Consider the following 17,287-nt stretch of genomic DNA (forward strand, 5'->3'; position numbering starts at 1 on the left):
AGTAGAAATATAAGATCCTGTAAGAACCTATTGCAAGTCTTGGGAAAAAAGGCCTTGAAGGTACCAAGATATTTTGGGCAGGCATTTTTCAAAACACAAACATAATTTCCTTTATTTATTGAGTCAAAACATAATGCTATATACTTTATAAAAAGGTAACAGATTGAATATATGCATGATCACATTCTTATCCACAAATGTTTATTATAATATTACATTTCTGCATGAAAGAAAAACTAAAAGTCCATAAAATAAAAATACCAAGATGTTGACATCAATTATTTCTTAGGGTTATAATCTGTTTCATTTTCATTGTTTGTGCTGTACGTATTACCAATTATCTCCCAATAAATTAAAATAAGATTTAATATGAATTAGGAGATACTTTCTATTTACAGTCAGAACATTATAGACCCAGAGCCAAATATAGACTACTACTTGTTTTGTAAATAAAGCTTTATTAGTACAAGTATGCTCTTTTATGCCTGTTTACCCACTGTCTAATGGTGTTTTCATACTATAAAAACAAATTTGAGTAGTTGTTAAATAAACCATATGGCCAGCAAACCTTAAAATACTTATTATCTGGCCCCTTATAGAAAAAAGTTTGCTTAACCCTACCTTATATCATTGTTTTTCAACTCACCCTGCATAGCATAGCCCAGACACAGTGTATAAGCCAACTATTTCTTACTTTTATAAAGAAAAAGGATATATCCTAGGATTGAGTTGTTACACAGCCAGTTTAAATTCACAGGTGGAAGAATATGTCAACAGATGCAAAACTTTGATTCCTGTTACATTTTGGTAAGCTATTTCAACAGTCATTTTTATTTAGTTAAAAATATTTTTATTACAATTCAAGCTTAAATAAGCTCTGTGTCTGTCTGTTGTGATACTTTCATTTTCTGGCCTTTCTTCTGAATATTTTCCTGAATAAAAAACAGATGGGATTCCAGATCTAGAGAAACTGTATGAATATTTGAGTTATACTCGTTTTTAAAAAGCAGAAAAAGAGAAAAGTATACAGATATTTTAAAATTAAATGAATAACCTAGAAATTTAATGTCTTGCATGCAGACCCTTTATGATGAAAGTTGTTGAACTGTTGCTTCACTTGTATATAATTTCATTGTATAGTTACAGTATATACGTGATTAAGGAATGTAAATGCATTCTCTTTCAACAAGTGGATTATGCAGGTACATGACCATACACCAAAGATAGAGCAAAATAATAAGGTTGAATAGATCAAATTGAATGAGGGAAGATGCTCAATACTTCATTCATGAGCCTACAACATTCTTATAGATGAGCCATAAAGTTGATTACGATTTCACCCAGACAACGTGGAAAAGGAAGTTTCCTCAGTCATAGACTTTCTTGTTCACAAACTGAAATAGATCCATTGCCCAGAAGAAGTAGTACAAAGCCAGGCAAGGATGTCCTCAGGAAGCTTCATAAAGAGTACACCGAGTGATTGAGAGCCTTTTCCATCTCATTCATATAGTAGCAAGAAAAAGAAACTGTAGAGCATTATAAGTTGATGATGTCATATAACAAAGCACAATTCCTTTATCTATTTATTTTAGTAAAATAATGTTATAATGAGTAGTCTACTCAGATCTAAGGCAGGAATAAATATTAGAGTAATTAAAAATAAGTTAATGGATTATTTTGCTGGGCAGAGAAGCTGCTATATATATTATACACATAACATACATGTAAAAATCATAGGTAATATGCATGTTTTAATATAATTTGATGTACACACATTACATAAACACACATACAAGTAATTTTCTCAAAATTTTTCTTTATATAATGGGTGAAAAATGACCCCAGAATGTTAAATTAACAACACTGTTAGCAATGTATTTCTCCTACTTAGAACTAGCTGATTGATTTATTTCTTTAACTGTGTTTACTAGAGTCTAAAATAGTCATGTTACTTATTAATAAAAAATACAATATTAAACATGTATGCACTTCAGTCTGTCTATTACAATAGCCTTTCAGATTACTGATTTTTCTCCCCTTTGTTAAATGTATTAATTTTTTAAGGGTTTAGTCTTTAAACAACCATTTATAATTTCAAAGTGGAGCTGATGACAGGTTTGAAGCCCCCTTGCTACCACTATGTAATAGTGCACTAAAATCATAAGGTCAGGCCGATGAGATATAATTAACCACAAATATGAGAGAAGGCACCTGTGATAGTGATTATGATACATGTTGTTATATCTCTAATTTAGAGTTAGTATGTGGGTAAGGATTTATCAAAAACCCTAAATTATCTAATAAAAGTATACCAAGTATTTCTTATAAGCTCCTCAGTAACCAGATAAATACAAATTAAGAAAACCATGAAAGGCCATGTTTGAGCTATTAAATTACAATGTCACATTTATATTTTGATGCTAATTTTTCCACCAGTGAAAGTGTGTAGGAATTCTTAGAGCATGCTCTTAAAACTATTATTGAATACAACGCTTCTGGATAATAGTTCAGTTATATTTATCAAAGCACAACCTTGGAGCAATTAACTTGTAGAGTTTATACGCAAAGTAACAGCAGGAGTGTGCCAAGATTTAAACACAAGGATATTCCCACTTATCACTCATTCCCAACAAGCAAAATCAAGGGGATTTAATAGAAAGAACTTGTTACACAACTAATGGAAGGGCTGAGATGTCCATTGGGGAATTATTAACATAAGGTTGACAAGAGCAGGAGTCTCCACTCCCCTAGAATGGAGACAAAGGAAACAGGCACAGAACCCTGAAATTGACATCATTTGGTAAGAGCAAAAAACATGGTGAGATTTTTTCAGTGAAAGCTGGAGCCTCAGAGAAGATGAAGCTGACACCGGAAATATCACTCAAGGCAGAGAAAAATAAAGAGTACCCTCTCTCTTTCCTGCCTTCCAAAGTCTCCTTTATCAAACCAGCCATAAGACAACTGCCCTAGGAACCCATTCAGACAGCCATTAGGAGGCTGCGTTCCTGCATTTAATTTGAATTTAAATTTTTATTTTAAAATTCAAAGTTGACAAAAGCAGGAGTTGCTATTACCCTAGGATGGAGGGACAAAGGAAGTCGATTCCTATATTACCTCCTCCTACCCTCATTTTCTCCCTTCCTCTCCCTCTATTTCCCTCTCTCACCATCTCCCCAAAACTGGGAAAATAATTGATCAGACACATATCTAACAAAGGAGTTGTTTTGTTTTGGTGTGTGTTGATGATGATTGGGGTTATGGTTTAAATGGGTTTGATGGTAAGTATGTGATCTCAACACATATGACATAATTACTATACCTAGATTTGAAGATTTCAGCAAGTGACAGGAAGAAATTAATTTCATAAAATTAACAAATATATATTAATTTAACATAGTAAAAGCACTACACATTAGATATTATACACACTTCAATTTGAATTAGGCAATTTTGATTATATAAAACTTAAAAACCCATATAATTTAAATTTTATTATTTCAGAGATTCAGGTGTACACATATTTTAAAGGGCTATCTATATATCTGTATACAAATCCCATATATTTAAAGGGATTTAAGAGGACAAAACTGTACGATTAAAAGTTTATTTTAATTGACTTGAAGATAGAGAAACAAGTACAAAATTAACACATTCTCAATACTATATGGTTTGATTAAGGAAAAAGCAGAAGTTTGGTTATGAAAAGTAAAAAAGAAAGAGAAAGATAGAGGTAACCTTAGTAATGGCTATATTGGTTTAAAACTGAGTTTTTGATAGATCCAGGCAGTGGTATTGAGGAAATATGTCTTTTTATGGGAAAAAATATTTTCTGAAGGCTATATGTTGAAAAACTGCAACCCTTCCCAAAAGTTTATTATTAGTATATCTTTTAAAGAGCTTTTGAGAGATTTAACTTGCTATTGCAAGGACACCTTCCCTCCAGGATATTGTGCTCATCTCTGCTGAAATGCCAGGGAGTCTGTCTCCTCTGACCTCCTGTACACACTAAGCTCCACCCAATCTGGGTATCATGAAACCTTCTTCCCATAATGTTCACAAAATCTTGTTCAGAAATAGTCTTGAGTGGTGCTCTGGGCAAAAGACAGCCTGTAATTTTACATAAGGGGTGTAATACTCCCAACTCCCAATTAGTGAGAAGTTTTTCCTTTCTGCAATGCAGGTTTTAAAAAAAATCATTAAAATTATACATAAAAGATTTTGAATTCTGGGTCTATGGTCTTATTTTCCATAATAGTGAGAAGATGTAATTTAGGGAAGGGGACATTAAGGTAACATATTCATCTTTTGTCACTCTAAATTTTATTATTTTAATGATGTCTCCAAGTGGAGATGTCTTATTTGAAAACAGGGCTATAGAACTTGATTAAAAGTTAAATCTATACTGAATATGTGATTCAATAATGTCATAATTGAACTGTGTGACATAATTCAGAATTCCTGATTATTGTTAAACATAAATTAGATACTCTTGCTCAGGACGCTTAAGTATTGTTGATTTTAAATGACTGTTTATAAAATGTGTTTATATAATCACAATCTTTTCTAAAAAAGTTTTAAAGAAGAAACAGCACATATACACTTCAACTTTGCTACTTAAGACATATGAAGTTGTGAGACATATGACATGGAATAAACCTTAGTTGTTCTCAACTAGAATCTTTATTAATATTAAAATTTAATCTTTTAATATCATTATTAAAATTTTTCTTTATCGATGTTAAAAAAAGGAAAGCCACAAAATTTCACTGGGGCAGAAAGTAATATCTTCAAATCCAAAAAACTATCTGGACAGATGGCTCATTTTGGAAACATACAAATTGTAATTATTTATTTTGATTTCTTAGATAATTTGGCAGTTTTACTATAGCAATTTTGAAACATAAATTCAAAAATTAGCATATTATTTATTCATTTTCTATATTGTCTTGAATCATGGTTCATCTATACATATTTTGGGTAAGAAATGGAATTAGACCTCACTTTCCTGATATTATAAATCTCTGCTGTTACCACATTAGAAGTGAGATATAAATTTATTAATCTGCATGTGTTAAGACTATAAAAAGATTAAGATATTTTATATTTTACTTTACTTTTGCATGGAAGGCAAATATATGGTCAATAGAATTCATTAAATTATATAGTTTTAATTAATTGGAGTTTTCTGGAGAAACACATTATTTGACATAAAAATAATGAACATTTTACAAATGAGATTTAATTAGCCTTCCTGTATCATAGTCACTATGTTTGTTTTTTATTCAATCTCTTCCATTTTTTTCTAAGGATTTCCTTAAGCATAAAAGGGACTAAGCAATACAAAATATGTACCATTATAAAATTTTACTTCTAAACATTAACAGTTTACTGTAAGCACAATTCAAACAAGGGATATCATACCATTAACATCAGCTGATATTTAATTGCTTAAAACTTACTCAAAATTGTAAAACATAGAATTTTTATACTAAAAATAAAATTTGCACTTGAACCATGTTTTAGTAAAAATAATCTATTTTTTTGAGATAACTGCCTCTTTTAGTATGAAGCAAGTTTATTTCTACTTGAATGTAGCTAAATTGCCGAAAAGTATTTCATTTTGCTTTGATGTAAGAGTGATATTATAAGTCACCATATTACAAAATTTTAAGAAGCATTTATACTTACATAGGAAATCTCAAGGTAAAGATAACCATGAATGTATATTTTAAATATAACTGTATACCTATTTTGTTTGTTAATTATATGAAAAAATAATTTGTAATTGAAATGATAAATAACACTTGAAGAAACAGTAGAAGGGTTTGGCATGGTCTCCAAGGCCCTGACTAATCTGATCCCAACTTATCTTTAAAATCTTACACAACACTCACATTAACTCATTGTACCTTGGACTCACTGACTTTCCTCATGCTCTTTCACCGTGCCACACTCATTCCTATTACCAGGCCCCAAGTCATTACCTGTGATTCAGCAGATGACTTTACACTTTGTCCATTAATCTAGTTTTAATACTAGAATAAAAATATTTCCTCATTGTTTTCAAATGTACCTACAGATGTAGGCACCCACTCATATGTATACATGTATCATGCTTACACACACACACACACACACACACACACACAAATACTTTAGATTTAATAACTCCCAAGTTCATGTGACTATTGTAATAAAAATAAATTATGTGGCCTCACACAGTGGCTCATGCCTGTAATCTAGCACTTTGGAAGGCCAAGGCAGGCGGATCATGAGGTCAAGAGATAAAGACCACTCTGGCCAATATGGTGAAATCCTGTCTCTACTAAAAGTACAGAAATTAGCTGGGCATTGTGGTGGGTGCCTGTAATCCCAGCTACTCAGGAGGCTGAGGCAATAGAATAGTTTAAACCCGGGAGGGGGAGGTTGCAGTGAGCTGAGATTGCACCACTGCACTCCAGCCTGGTAATAGAGTGAGACTCCCTCTCAAAAAACAATAAATAAATAAACAAATATAGTATCTAGTTTTTTCTTTATAAAAAATGATTATTCAAGAAATAGGAAAAGAGTGTCAATGAGAAGAATGATACTCTGTGAAATATTTGAAGATATTTATTCTGAGCCAAATATGAATGACCCATGACATAGCCCTTAGGAGATTCTGAGAACATATGCCCCAGGTGACTGTGGCAAGTAAAGCCTAGTTTTATATATTTTAGGGAGACAAAAGATATCAGTCAATACATGTAAAGTGTACATTGGTTTGGTCTTGAAAGGCAGAACAACCAGAAGTGGGTGGCTTTCAACTCAAAGGTAGACTCAAAGATTTTCTCATTGGCAATTGGTTGAAAGAGTCAAGTAATTGTCTAAAGACTTAGAATCAATAGAAAGGAATGTCTTGGTTAAGGTAAAGGAGTTGTGAAAACCAAGCTTTCATCATGCAGATGAAGCATCCATGTAGGTGATTTCAGAGAATAGATTGTAAACATTGTTTAATCAGATGTAAAGAGTCTGTTCTATCAGTAATTCTAAACAAGAGAAGGATATAATAAGGCACGTCCAGCTCCCCTTTGCCATTATGTCCTGAACTAGTTTTTTAGGTAAACTTTGGAATGCCTTTGAGGAAAAGAAAGGGCCTTTCCAATGGCTGGGCAGCTTAGAATTTTATATTTGGTTTACACTAGTATTACATACTTAATTAATTGTGTTGTTACCAAATTATATCAAAATAAATAATGTTTGTTAACATACAATATTTTGGCTCTACTTAATCAGCTGAATTCAATTCGATAATTAAGTTTAGATCTTATTATACCAGTAAAAATTATATTTTCTAGTTTCATGTTGTGAGGCCATTAACAAATTTATTAGTGCTGAAATGCTTGTGATAAGATATCCTAAGTTTAAACTAAAGGTTTTATGCACAGAAACAAGTTTTTAAACTGAAAGTTAATCAAACCATAGAAAGAAGTTCTCAAAACATTTAACAATATTAATAGTTATAATAAAATACTCTAATAATGACAGTGCAGTGAATGAAAGCAATAGACTCATAATTTATAAGAACATTGACTTTTAAATAGCAATGTAAGTAAATGTTATTAAACAGTATATTAACAAAATAAGTTATTATTCTCCAAAAATGAAATATCCTAGAAATTCAAGGTTCAGTCACTGAAAATATAATACATTATTTATTTAGTCAACATATTTTTATTGAGCACCTACAATGTGCCTACCTCAAATGTCTTTGGGATGCAATAGGTACAAAATTACCTGCCCTCATAAAGCCTGCATTGTAGATAAAGGAGAGAGAAAATGATATTTATCACATTTAATTTGTTTAGTAGATTAGAAGGAGATAAGTACTTTCAAAAAATAGAAGAGAATAAGAGGGATTGAAATTATCCATATTGCTAAATTTGATAAGAATAAAGGTACAAATATTGATAGATCAAATCTAAGAAACTTAAGGCATTTGGAAGATGAGATGTTTATCTCAACTATTAGGGACATTGGTAGAACAGAAATAGAATAATAATGTTCTGTCATAAAAATATATGCAGCCCAAATTAACAATCAATAGAATTAGTTTCCATTGTATGTATGTGACCTATAGCCTCTTCTGTTTTTTGTCCCGACAATTTATAATAACATATATTTTTTTCCTGTGTGATCATCTTAGATTGAACTTCAGTTCTTTTACAGCTGATACAATTTTTTTCATCTTTTTACTTTTAATCTTATATTTATTCATTCATTTAGTAAATATGTTTTGAGAGCCTACCAAGTTCCAAGCACAATAATTTTACTTAGAAATGTCAATGAAAAGAACAGACACAAAAAATAATTATCATTAATAACTGAATCATAAAACATGATAATGATTGGAGTTATAGAAAACAATAAAGGAATGTAGAACTCATAGATTGCCATGTGAAACATGTTGATCAGAATAAAGCAATTGAGAATGTACAATTTGAGCAAAGACTTAAGGAGACTAGGAAATTTTCCATGATGATGTCTGGGTATCAGACTGGAGAAATATGCAAACTCAGCTCTATAGAAAGATAGTGCCTGTTAGTGTGTTTGGGAAGAAGCAGAGAGAAACTGTGTGAGTAGTGAGCATGTGATAGGGAGTTGTAAAATGTAAACTCTAAGATAATAAGGGCACTGAAGGGCTTTCACAAGTCCTTGTGTGTAACTGTGTGTATTTTGTCTTTTAACTTGAGCAAGATACAGAACCATTAGATGATTTTAAATGAAGAAAAACAAAATCAGGCTTATACGTTAAAAGGATCATTCTGTTATTTTTAGGTACAGACTGTAGAGGAAATTGTTCAAAATAAGAAATGAATTTATTGAAAAAAAAAAACTTACTACCTGAGAGATGATGATGTTTGGGAACTACCAAGATATTAAATCAGTGTCTAAGAAATAATATGATTATATTGCGAGGTTAGATGAAGCAGTATTTCCTGGAATACTGGATTTGTTTTGTGATGAAAAATGATCAGATATTAAGCTAGGACACTTAGGATATGTGTCGCCCTGAGCTCAGATAAGAAGATTGCATGGAATAAGTTTGAGAGGCAAAGACAAAAAATCAAGTTAGATTTGAAACGGCAATCTTTGTTAGACCTTCGAGTGGAGATGTTGAGAAGAGAGCTGGGTATGAATCTAGAGTTAGAAAATAAATATGAGGTATCAGTATAAATTAGGGAGTTACCAGAATTTCGGTAGTTTTTAGAGATCACAGAAAAAGTTAATGTAGTTAAATCAGAGAAGGGAATCAAGGACTGAATCATGGGACTGAATCTTGAGACACAATCCTTAACCTTGACAAAGAAGAAAAGTTGTCTAAGAAAAAATAATAAGTGAGGCAGAAATACAACCACAAGAGTCTGACATATTAGAAATCAGATACAAACCTGAGGAAAGCATGATAACATTTGACCAATGCTTCAAATAAGACTGTACTTAAAATTAGCCATTTGATGTAGCTATTATAAGGTTATTGAAGACCTCAGTATGAACAATGAAATGGTGGAAGGAAGAAAGGCCTGATTTGAATGGGTTCAGAAGAAAATTAGAATACAAATATTAGAAACAATGAGTAAAGAAATCTATTCTTAAAAGTTTTGCTACAGACAGGAACAGAGAACTGGAACATAACCTGGTAGAAAAGTAGAAAAATATTGCATATTAACATTTTATAAAATTGGAAAAATATCAGTATAGTTCTATTTTGATGGAAATTATATAATAAAGAGGAAAAATTAACAAAGTATGAGAGAGGAAAGAATCTTTGGAGCCACTTCTTTAAGTTACTGAGGAGGGATGAGATCTAGTGTATAAGCAGAGATATTGGCTTCATATAGAGCACAGATGGTTCACTATAGTAACAGGTGGGAAGGTAGATAATTCGGGTACAGATGGTGGAGGGTTCGTAAATGAAGTTGTAGGAGTTTGTGGAAGTTTGCTTCTGATTAGTTCTTTTTTTTCAGTAAAGTAAGAAAAGTTCATCAGTAAGAGTAAGCATGGGCAAGATATAGGATTTTAATACATAGAAAAGGTAAAATAATTATCTAGGGAAATGATAACTGTATGATTAGAAAAATACAGCAAAATGTACACTTAGAGATCACTTCCTGATCACGGTCCTGAGTTAAAGTGGAAATGTCAATATGCCTTTTTTTCCTATAGCCACATTCAGTTGCATGGGTGTGGGTGTGGAGTAGGCTGAATTATATTTAATCAGAGTTGTGACTTTAGGAAGTAAGCATTATGATGCATAAGCCAATCTGAAAGTGGTGAGATGGAGGGTGTTTTTTATGGACATGATTATGGTGCTGGACCATGGAAGTTAAGCTCAGTACATAGAAAAGAATCAGGATGGTGAAAAGGTAATAAGATTAATAGATTGATTGTATTAGTGCGAAAAGGACTTTGTTAAGGCAGTAGAAGGTGTGAGAAAAATATATATGGGTTTGTGGACATGAGTGAGATGCACAAATGAAATTTTTGGAAGGATTACAGTTACTGAAGAATGAAAGTTCTATGACATGACCTTGAGAAAATATGGTCGAAACTGGTTAATGAACACCACCATGTAAGGAGAGTTCAAAGAAATGAGAGACTAGACTGTTGGGAGGATCACCCATGTGTATTATCAAAACCACCAAGAATAAAGGTAGAAGTCATATTAGAAAGATTAAACAATGATCCAGAAGCAAATTCTTGAGAAATTAAGGAGAATGACTCAGTGATAATTAATGACAACAACGAAGAGAAGTGTAACCCTAGGCTTTTAGGTAATACAAATTTTAGTTGGACTAAGATTGTTGGGCACATTTTAATCCCCTTCCCCAATTCTTGTTATCTTAATGTCTTTTTACTAGCTCCCACCCCCACTCCATTTATGTTCTTTCATTTTAACAAAAATATAGTTATCAGAGCTTAGATTTACTCCCTACCAAGAACTTTTAGGGTATAGTGTATTAGTTTATGCTTTAATGTTTGAGTATCTTATCCTAGATTTTTAATATGGGTCTTTGTGTGGTAAAGACTCTGAGGGATTGAATATTTGTGCATATGTGGGGTAGACAATAACCTTTGAATGGTGATTTGAATAAATACAGAATTACATAATAATGTGCATTTCTTGAATACTTTAAAACTATCATCTTATTTTTTTTACATCTAGTAGAGTGCTCAAAATTGTTTTATAAATCTGATTATTGTTCTTCTGTAGTTGATGTATATTGTCTCTTTAAACTTGGAATTAAATTTGTCTGCTGTAATCTTTTACAATAATACCATGTGTATAGGTCGATTTTTGCCTTATCCCTCCTATTTGTAATTCCATGAGCACATTCAATCTACAATTTTCCATCTGTTTTGAATTCAGAAAAAAAAGTATCACTATATCTTCAGATGTTCCCCATTTTAATTTATACTTCTCTTCTGAGATAGCTATTATGCACACGGTGTCATGGCTATCTCTCTTCTCTGTATTCTATGGGGTTTATAAATTTGTTTTCATTTCTTCATTCTTTCATATTGCCTACCATTTAGCCTCTACTCTCATTATTTTCTAAACGTAGCATTCTGAAGGCATTGCAATGTCCTTATGAATATCACTTTCATCTCCTTAGCTATCACTGGCTCAAGGAGTATTGTCAGCAAATATCTTCTGGGAAGCTCTAGCTTCATCCCAAGTTTGTACAGACTAATTTTCTCTTATTTTCTTAAGAGTTAAGTCTGTGTGTTTGTGTGAAAAGAGAGAAATTGTTATATTTTATCCAGCATTTTCAGGTGTTCTGTAGCTAGAGAAATTTTCAGAATATATAGTCTGCTATTTTTCTTAGGTCTATAAATCCCACTTATGTCTAACTTTTAGTATTGTGGAGGAGAAGTTGAGTCCTATGTTGGTATTTTTTTTCTTTTATACATAACTCTTTTTTATAAACTCTCCTTTCTTATATATTTTTTCTTTATCATATGAATTCATAAATCCCAGCAAGATACAAGTGAATTTTTTTAAAAGTTAGTGTATCTGACATTCACTTTTTAATCTGAAAATCTAAGTTTGTCATGCTGGGGACTTTTTTCCCTGATCCATTTCTTCTATATATGATTTATTCATCTCTAGCCAATTATTTCCTTCAATAACTGCTAACTTAAAAATATAATTTCTTACTTTATATTTTCTTCAGTGGCTGCTCACTTGTGTTTTCATGTCATCTGGATCAACCTACCTGTGCTATAACATACACCCTCAAGTGAGCCATTGTTTACCTTTTTCACTGCTTCTATTCTGTTGCCATGAAATAAACCAATGCAATCTGTAAAATGTCTGTGTCATCTTTCAGAATATTATTTGCCAAGATCTATTCTTTTGTGTTTTATTCTTCTGTATCTTTCCAGAGGAGTTTCTTTTTATGGTTGTGCAGAGTTTGTTTCCATGACCCTAAAATATAATTTGTAATGGTTTTTTTTTTTAATTCAACTTAATCTTTGACTGTTATCTTGATCTTACCTTGCAGAGCAGCAACTTGATGATTATAATCCACAGGGTAATTTTCAGTTTTCAATATTTTTCTCCTAGTGACTCTCTATTTTTCAGAAATGAAAACTTCCATACCTCTACTACTGCCTGTTTTGTTTTTGATATTTTAAAGCTCTGAATAAGTCAAATGTTTCAAAAATAGTAATCAAAACCATGTACTTTACTATGCTTGCTCCTCCCAGAGCTTCCAAAGCAGTACCTTCAGGTCCTTTAAATCTGTAGGTTTGAGGGCAGCACTATCACTTGAAGCAAGAGATTATATATGCTAGTCGTGGTACAGGGAGAAGGCTATTCAATTCTGGCTCCTCAATTAAGAGGCTCAGATACTGCTTCCTTTGCAGAGCTGTACCAGGTTTCCTGGATTCTTCAATGTGTATATAGGTAGTGTGGGAGATAGAAGTAATTCTTCTCACTTCTGCAAGTGATCTGCTTTATGTTTACAGAATAGCTTTTTCCTAATTGGTATATTTTGAATATGGAGTTTCTTCAAGCTCTTGTTAATAAATTATCATTTGGTGGTGTTTGGATTAGTTGTTGCAAAGATTATTTTATATTCCTAATCGCTTTACAGATATTGTCATTAGAAAATGAAATAGACTATACTAGGGACAACTATTCAGATCTCCCTGGCAAAGAAGTCATAATTTTATTTCCTTTGTGCAGATATAACTGATCTTTGCTTTAGAACCCACTGTTTCTTTAGGGGATTAGAGTCCGTAGATGTGCTTTTATTTAAACTTGTATCTAATAAATATGTCTTCTATTAGTATAATACTTGAACTTTCAAATGGGTTTTGTTTTAAAAGCACATTTATTTATCATATTTAGGAGTCAAATATTCAACTTTAAAAAAATTAATAATACAAACAAGCTAAATACATTTTAGTGGAAAACACATGCCAGAGATATTTTCAAACTTCACAGGAATCATGGTCAGAAATTTTAAGGTACATATTTTGAGGTAAAATAATATAATAGTTCATATTTAACTTATTTAGAATTTTTTATTTTATTGAGTAAAAAGTAAATATACAAAATTAGAGCTGCATTGTTTTGCAAAACATGGTTTGTTTGCTTTTGCTCTGTGTGACTTCTAAGAATACAAGTGGTAAAAATGGTGGATAGGGAGAGTAAAGGTGTAGATGGCGGAATTAAAAGACATTACACTTCTGTGCTACAATGCTGTCATCTCCATTGCTACAATGCTGTCATCCCCATTTACAATTCAATTTTCATTTGTGCCAAACACATTTAGCACAAATACTCTTCCATTATTCTCTTTTGCCAGATTCCCTACAAGTTCTGATGATTGAATTAAGGCATTCTTAACAGTAGATTATAATGACAGCCCTATATTTATGTAGGTGTATGTGTATTCAAAACAAAAGAAAAACAAAAAGAACCATCAGTGATGTCCTCAGGATGAAAGAGGGTTGCCTAGGCACTGACTGCTGTTCTCTCATCATCATTTCTGCTGTCTAACAGTCTAAGAGTCAGAGGCTCAGAATATATGCTAGCAGATTCTGTTTAACTGACAGACACAGTAATAAAACATAGAAATAAAGAAAGTGATTTTTTGCAAGTCTAGAGAAGCTAAGAACCAGCGAGACTGACGTTGAGTTTTGGCTTCAAATTAACTCATAAACAAAGTCAACAAATAATTAAATATATTCATTATATATATAACAAATACACAGACGCACACCATATGTGGGCCTTAAGGAGATTTACAAGATTTTGAATAATGTTACTGTCATTCTAAACATTCTTTTATGTCATTCCTGATCTACCACACTTATTTGATTTCAAAATAGCTTCTTATTGATCTTAAAACAGGTTCTTTAAAAAATTCACAGTGATTATAAAATAGAATGGAATGAATATAAGATAGTCTTTAACTTATATTGTAGTCATTTAGATACTTCAAGATAATTTGTTTCAAACCCCACAACATTTTGTTGCATTTAATGCAAAATATAAACTATATCTTAGTTATAGCATTAAGTGCTGTGATAGCAATCTTACTACTCTCACTGTCCATCTGAACAATGAGCTCTGTTAATGTATTGCATTTTTGAATTATGTTTCAGTTAGCTGTGGCTTCATAACAATTGTCTCCAAAACTTTGTGACCTAAAACAACAATCATATTATTTTATTTTATTATTTTATGATGAAGAATTAGGGTATAGCTCTGCAGGGGAATCTTTTTGCTTCAACACAGCATTAGCAGGGGTCACTAAATATTGTTTAGTTTGTGGTCTGGATGATCCAAGATGGCTTCACTCATTTGTATGGCATTTTAGCAATGATGGATGGAAGACTGGGCTCAGCTGGGCCCTTCTTTTTCTGCATTCAGTCTCTGGAACCCTGATATGATCTCTACAGTAGGGTATCTATCCTTCTCACATGGCAGTTGAGGGAACCAAGAGTAAGTGATTCTAGAAACTCACCCAGGAGCTGTAAGCCTTTATATGACTCAACCTTGGAAATCTCAGAGTAACATTACTGCCATATTACATTGTCAAACAAGTCTCTAGGATCAACCCAATTCAAAGAAAGGGGCATTAAATCTCACCTCTCAGTAGGAGGATTGTCATTGTATTTGAGGCCATTTTTAATATGCCACAGCTATGTTTGATCCTTTATGCCTAGCTCCTATCCAGGACATCCTAGATAACTAAATAGTTTTTGTTTCTAACATTAAGAAAGTTTAAGAAAAACCAATATTTTCTAGGAATAAAGTCCTGATGGTACTTCTAGGAATCAAAGGAATACATAAGGTTAAACACCTAACCTTTCCTCTGGAGGATGAGAATATTTTTGGGCAAAGCAGAAAGGTTTCTAAATTATGAGGTAGAGGAAACTAGAAAAGAAGTGAATAGAAAAGCAGTTGTCATGGTGAATCTGAAAGACATAATGGAAAGAGGGAGTGAGGACGTAAATTAAGATATCATGAGATTTAACTCAGCGCTAGCAGAAAATTAGATTCAAACCTACTCATCTGCTGCTTGGAAACTGTAGCCAATTCATTTTTTTAAAGAAATAATTGCTTTCCTTAGCGGAACCCATAGTTGAAGAGCTTGGTTTCAGCTAGGCTTTGCATTTCATCTGTTGTTTGTTAATATTAATGTAATTTTGTAAATTTTACTTAAAGTCTTAGTACCTTTAAGTTATAATTTACATTGTCTTGACTAGACAATGGTTGGAGAAGTTGACAAAGTACCATGTACATTTCAGCTTCCAAGTTAAAAGTGCTTTGTATAAGATGGCCTTACAAGACAGAGTTTGGTATCAGTTTATTTTGTAGTGGTAGACAGGGTCAAAATAGAGTGGTATATGACAGTCAAAAAAGAGGATCAAATATAGTTTTGATATTTGTCCCTTCCAAATCTCATGTTGAAATGTAATCTCCAATGCTGGAAATAGGGCCTGGTGGGAGATGTTTAGGTCATAGGGGTGAATCCTTCATGAGTGGCTTGGTGCACTCCCCATAGTAATAAATTTGAATGAGATCTGGTTGTTGAAAATAGTGCCATGTCCTTGCCTGCTCTCCTGTTCTCTTTCTTGTGATGTGACACACCAGCTCCCCCTTTGACTTCTGCCATGATTGGAACACTCGAGAGGCCCTAACCAGAAGCAGATGCTGAGGCCATGCTTTTTGCACAGTCTACAGAACTGTGAGCCAAAATAAACTTCTTCCCTTTCTCAGCTACCCAGTCTCAGGTACTTCTTTATAGCAAAAAATAAAAAAAAAAATTGAAGGGACAGATTCTAAAAATGGAGTTCTAGAAAACGTCAGAAATCACATACATTTCTTTAGCTATTTGGCAATCAGGGATATTAAAGTCAAAGAAAAAAAAGAATGTGTATTTCTTTTCTGCAAGCTTCATGTATCATAGATTAATCATTTTATCCCCCCACCCAAACTGTTGATTCCTTGTTTATCAATATGTAGACCACTGAGGTAGGCAAAAAGCGCACCCAAACTCCAACTGTTCATGAAGAGATACAGCACATGATCAAGGTTTTCCCAAATTAGAAGCAGAGGGACTTCAGTTGAATTTAAGTACAATAAACTTGAAGTGACTGGGGCACACTCAGAAACACCATTTTAGAAATTAATGTCACTGGAGACATTCAAAGGGTCACATCTTAAAATATGTGTCTAATCAGCTTGAATAACAATTATTAATATAACATTATATGAGAGGTTTACTTATGTATCTTTCAAATTATTAATTTGGATAAAGTGTTTCTGTACATAATTATAATATTTAGTTGAGGTATCCACCATGTGTCTAGTACCATATTAGGTATAATGCACTGGACATATATGACATTCCTAAATTCTGCTGACTGCAACCTCTGTACCTCTGCTTCTCAGGCTCAAGAAATCATTCACCTCAGCTTTCAAAGTAGATGTGACTACAGGCATGCCCCACCACACTGGGCTAAATTTTGTATTTTTAGTGGATATGGGGTTTCAACATGTTTCCCAGATTGGCATCAAACTCCGGAACCCAAGCAATCCACCCTCCTCAACCTCCGGATGTGCTGGGATTACAGGTGTGAGCCACCATGCTCAGCTGGGTTCTTCTTTTTCTCCATTCAATTACTGGAACCCTGGCATAATCTCTGCAGTAGGGGAGCTATCCTCCTTACATGGTAGCTGAGGGAACCAAAAGCACAGCCAAAGCATTGGAAATTAAATGCA

The sequence above is a fragment of the Callithrix jacchus genome, chromosome 14, assembly GCF_049354715.1.
Source record: "Callithrix jacchus isolate 240 chromosome 14, calJac240_pri, whole genome shotgun sequence".
Lineage (NCBI taxonomy): Eukaryota > Metazoa > Chordata > Mammalia > Primates > Cebidae > Callithrix > Callithrix jacchus.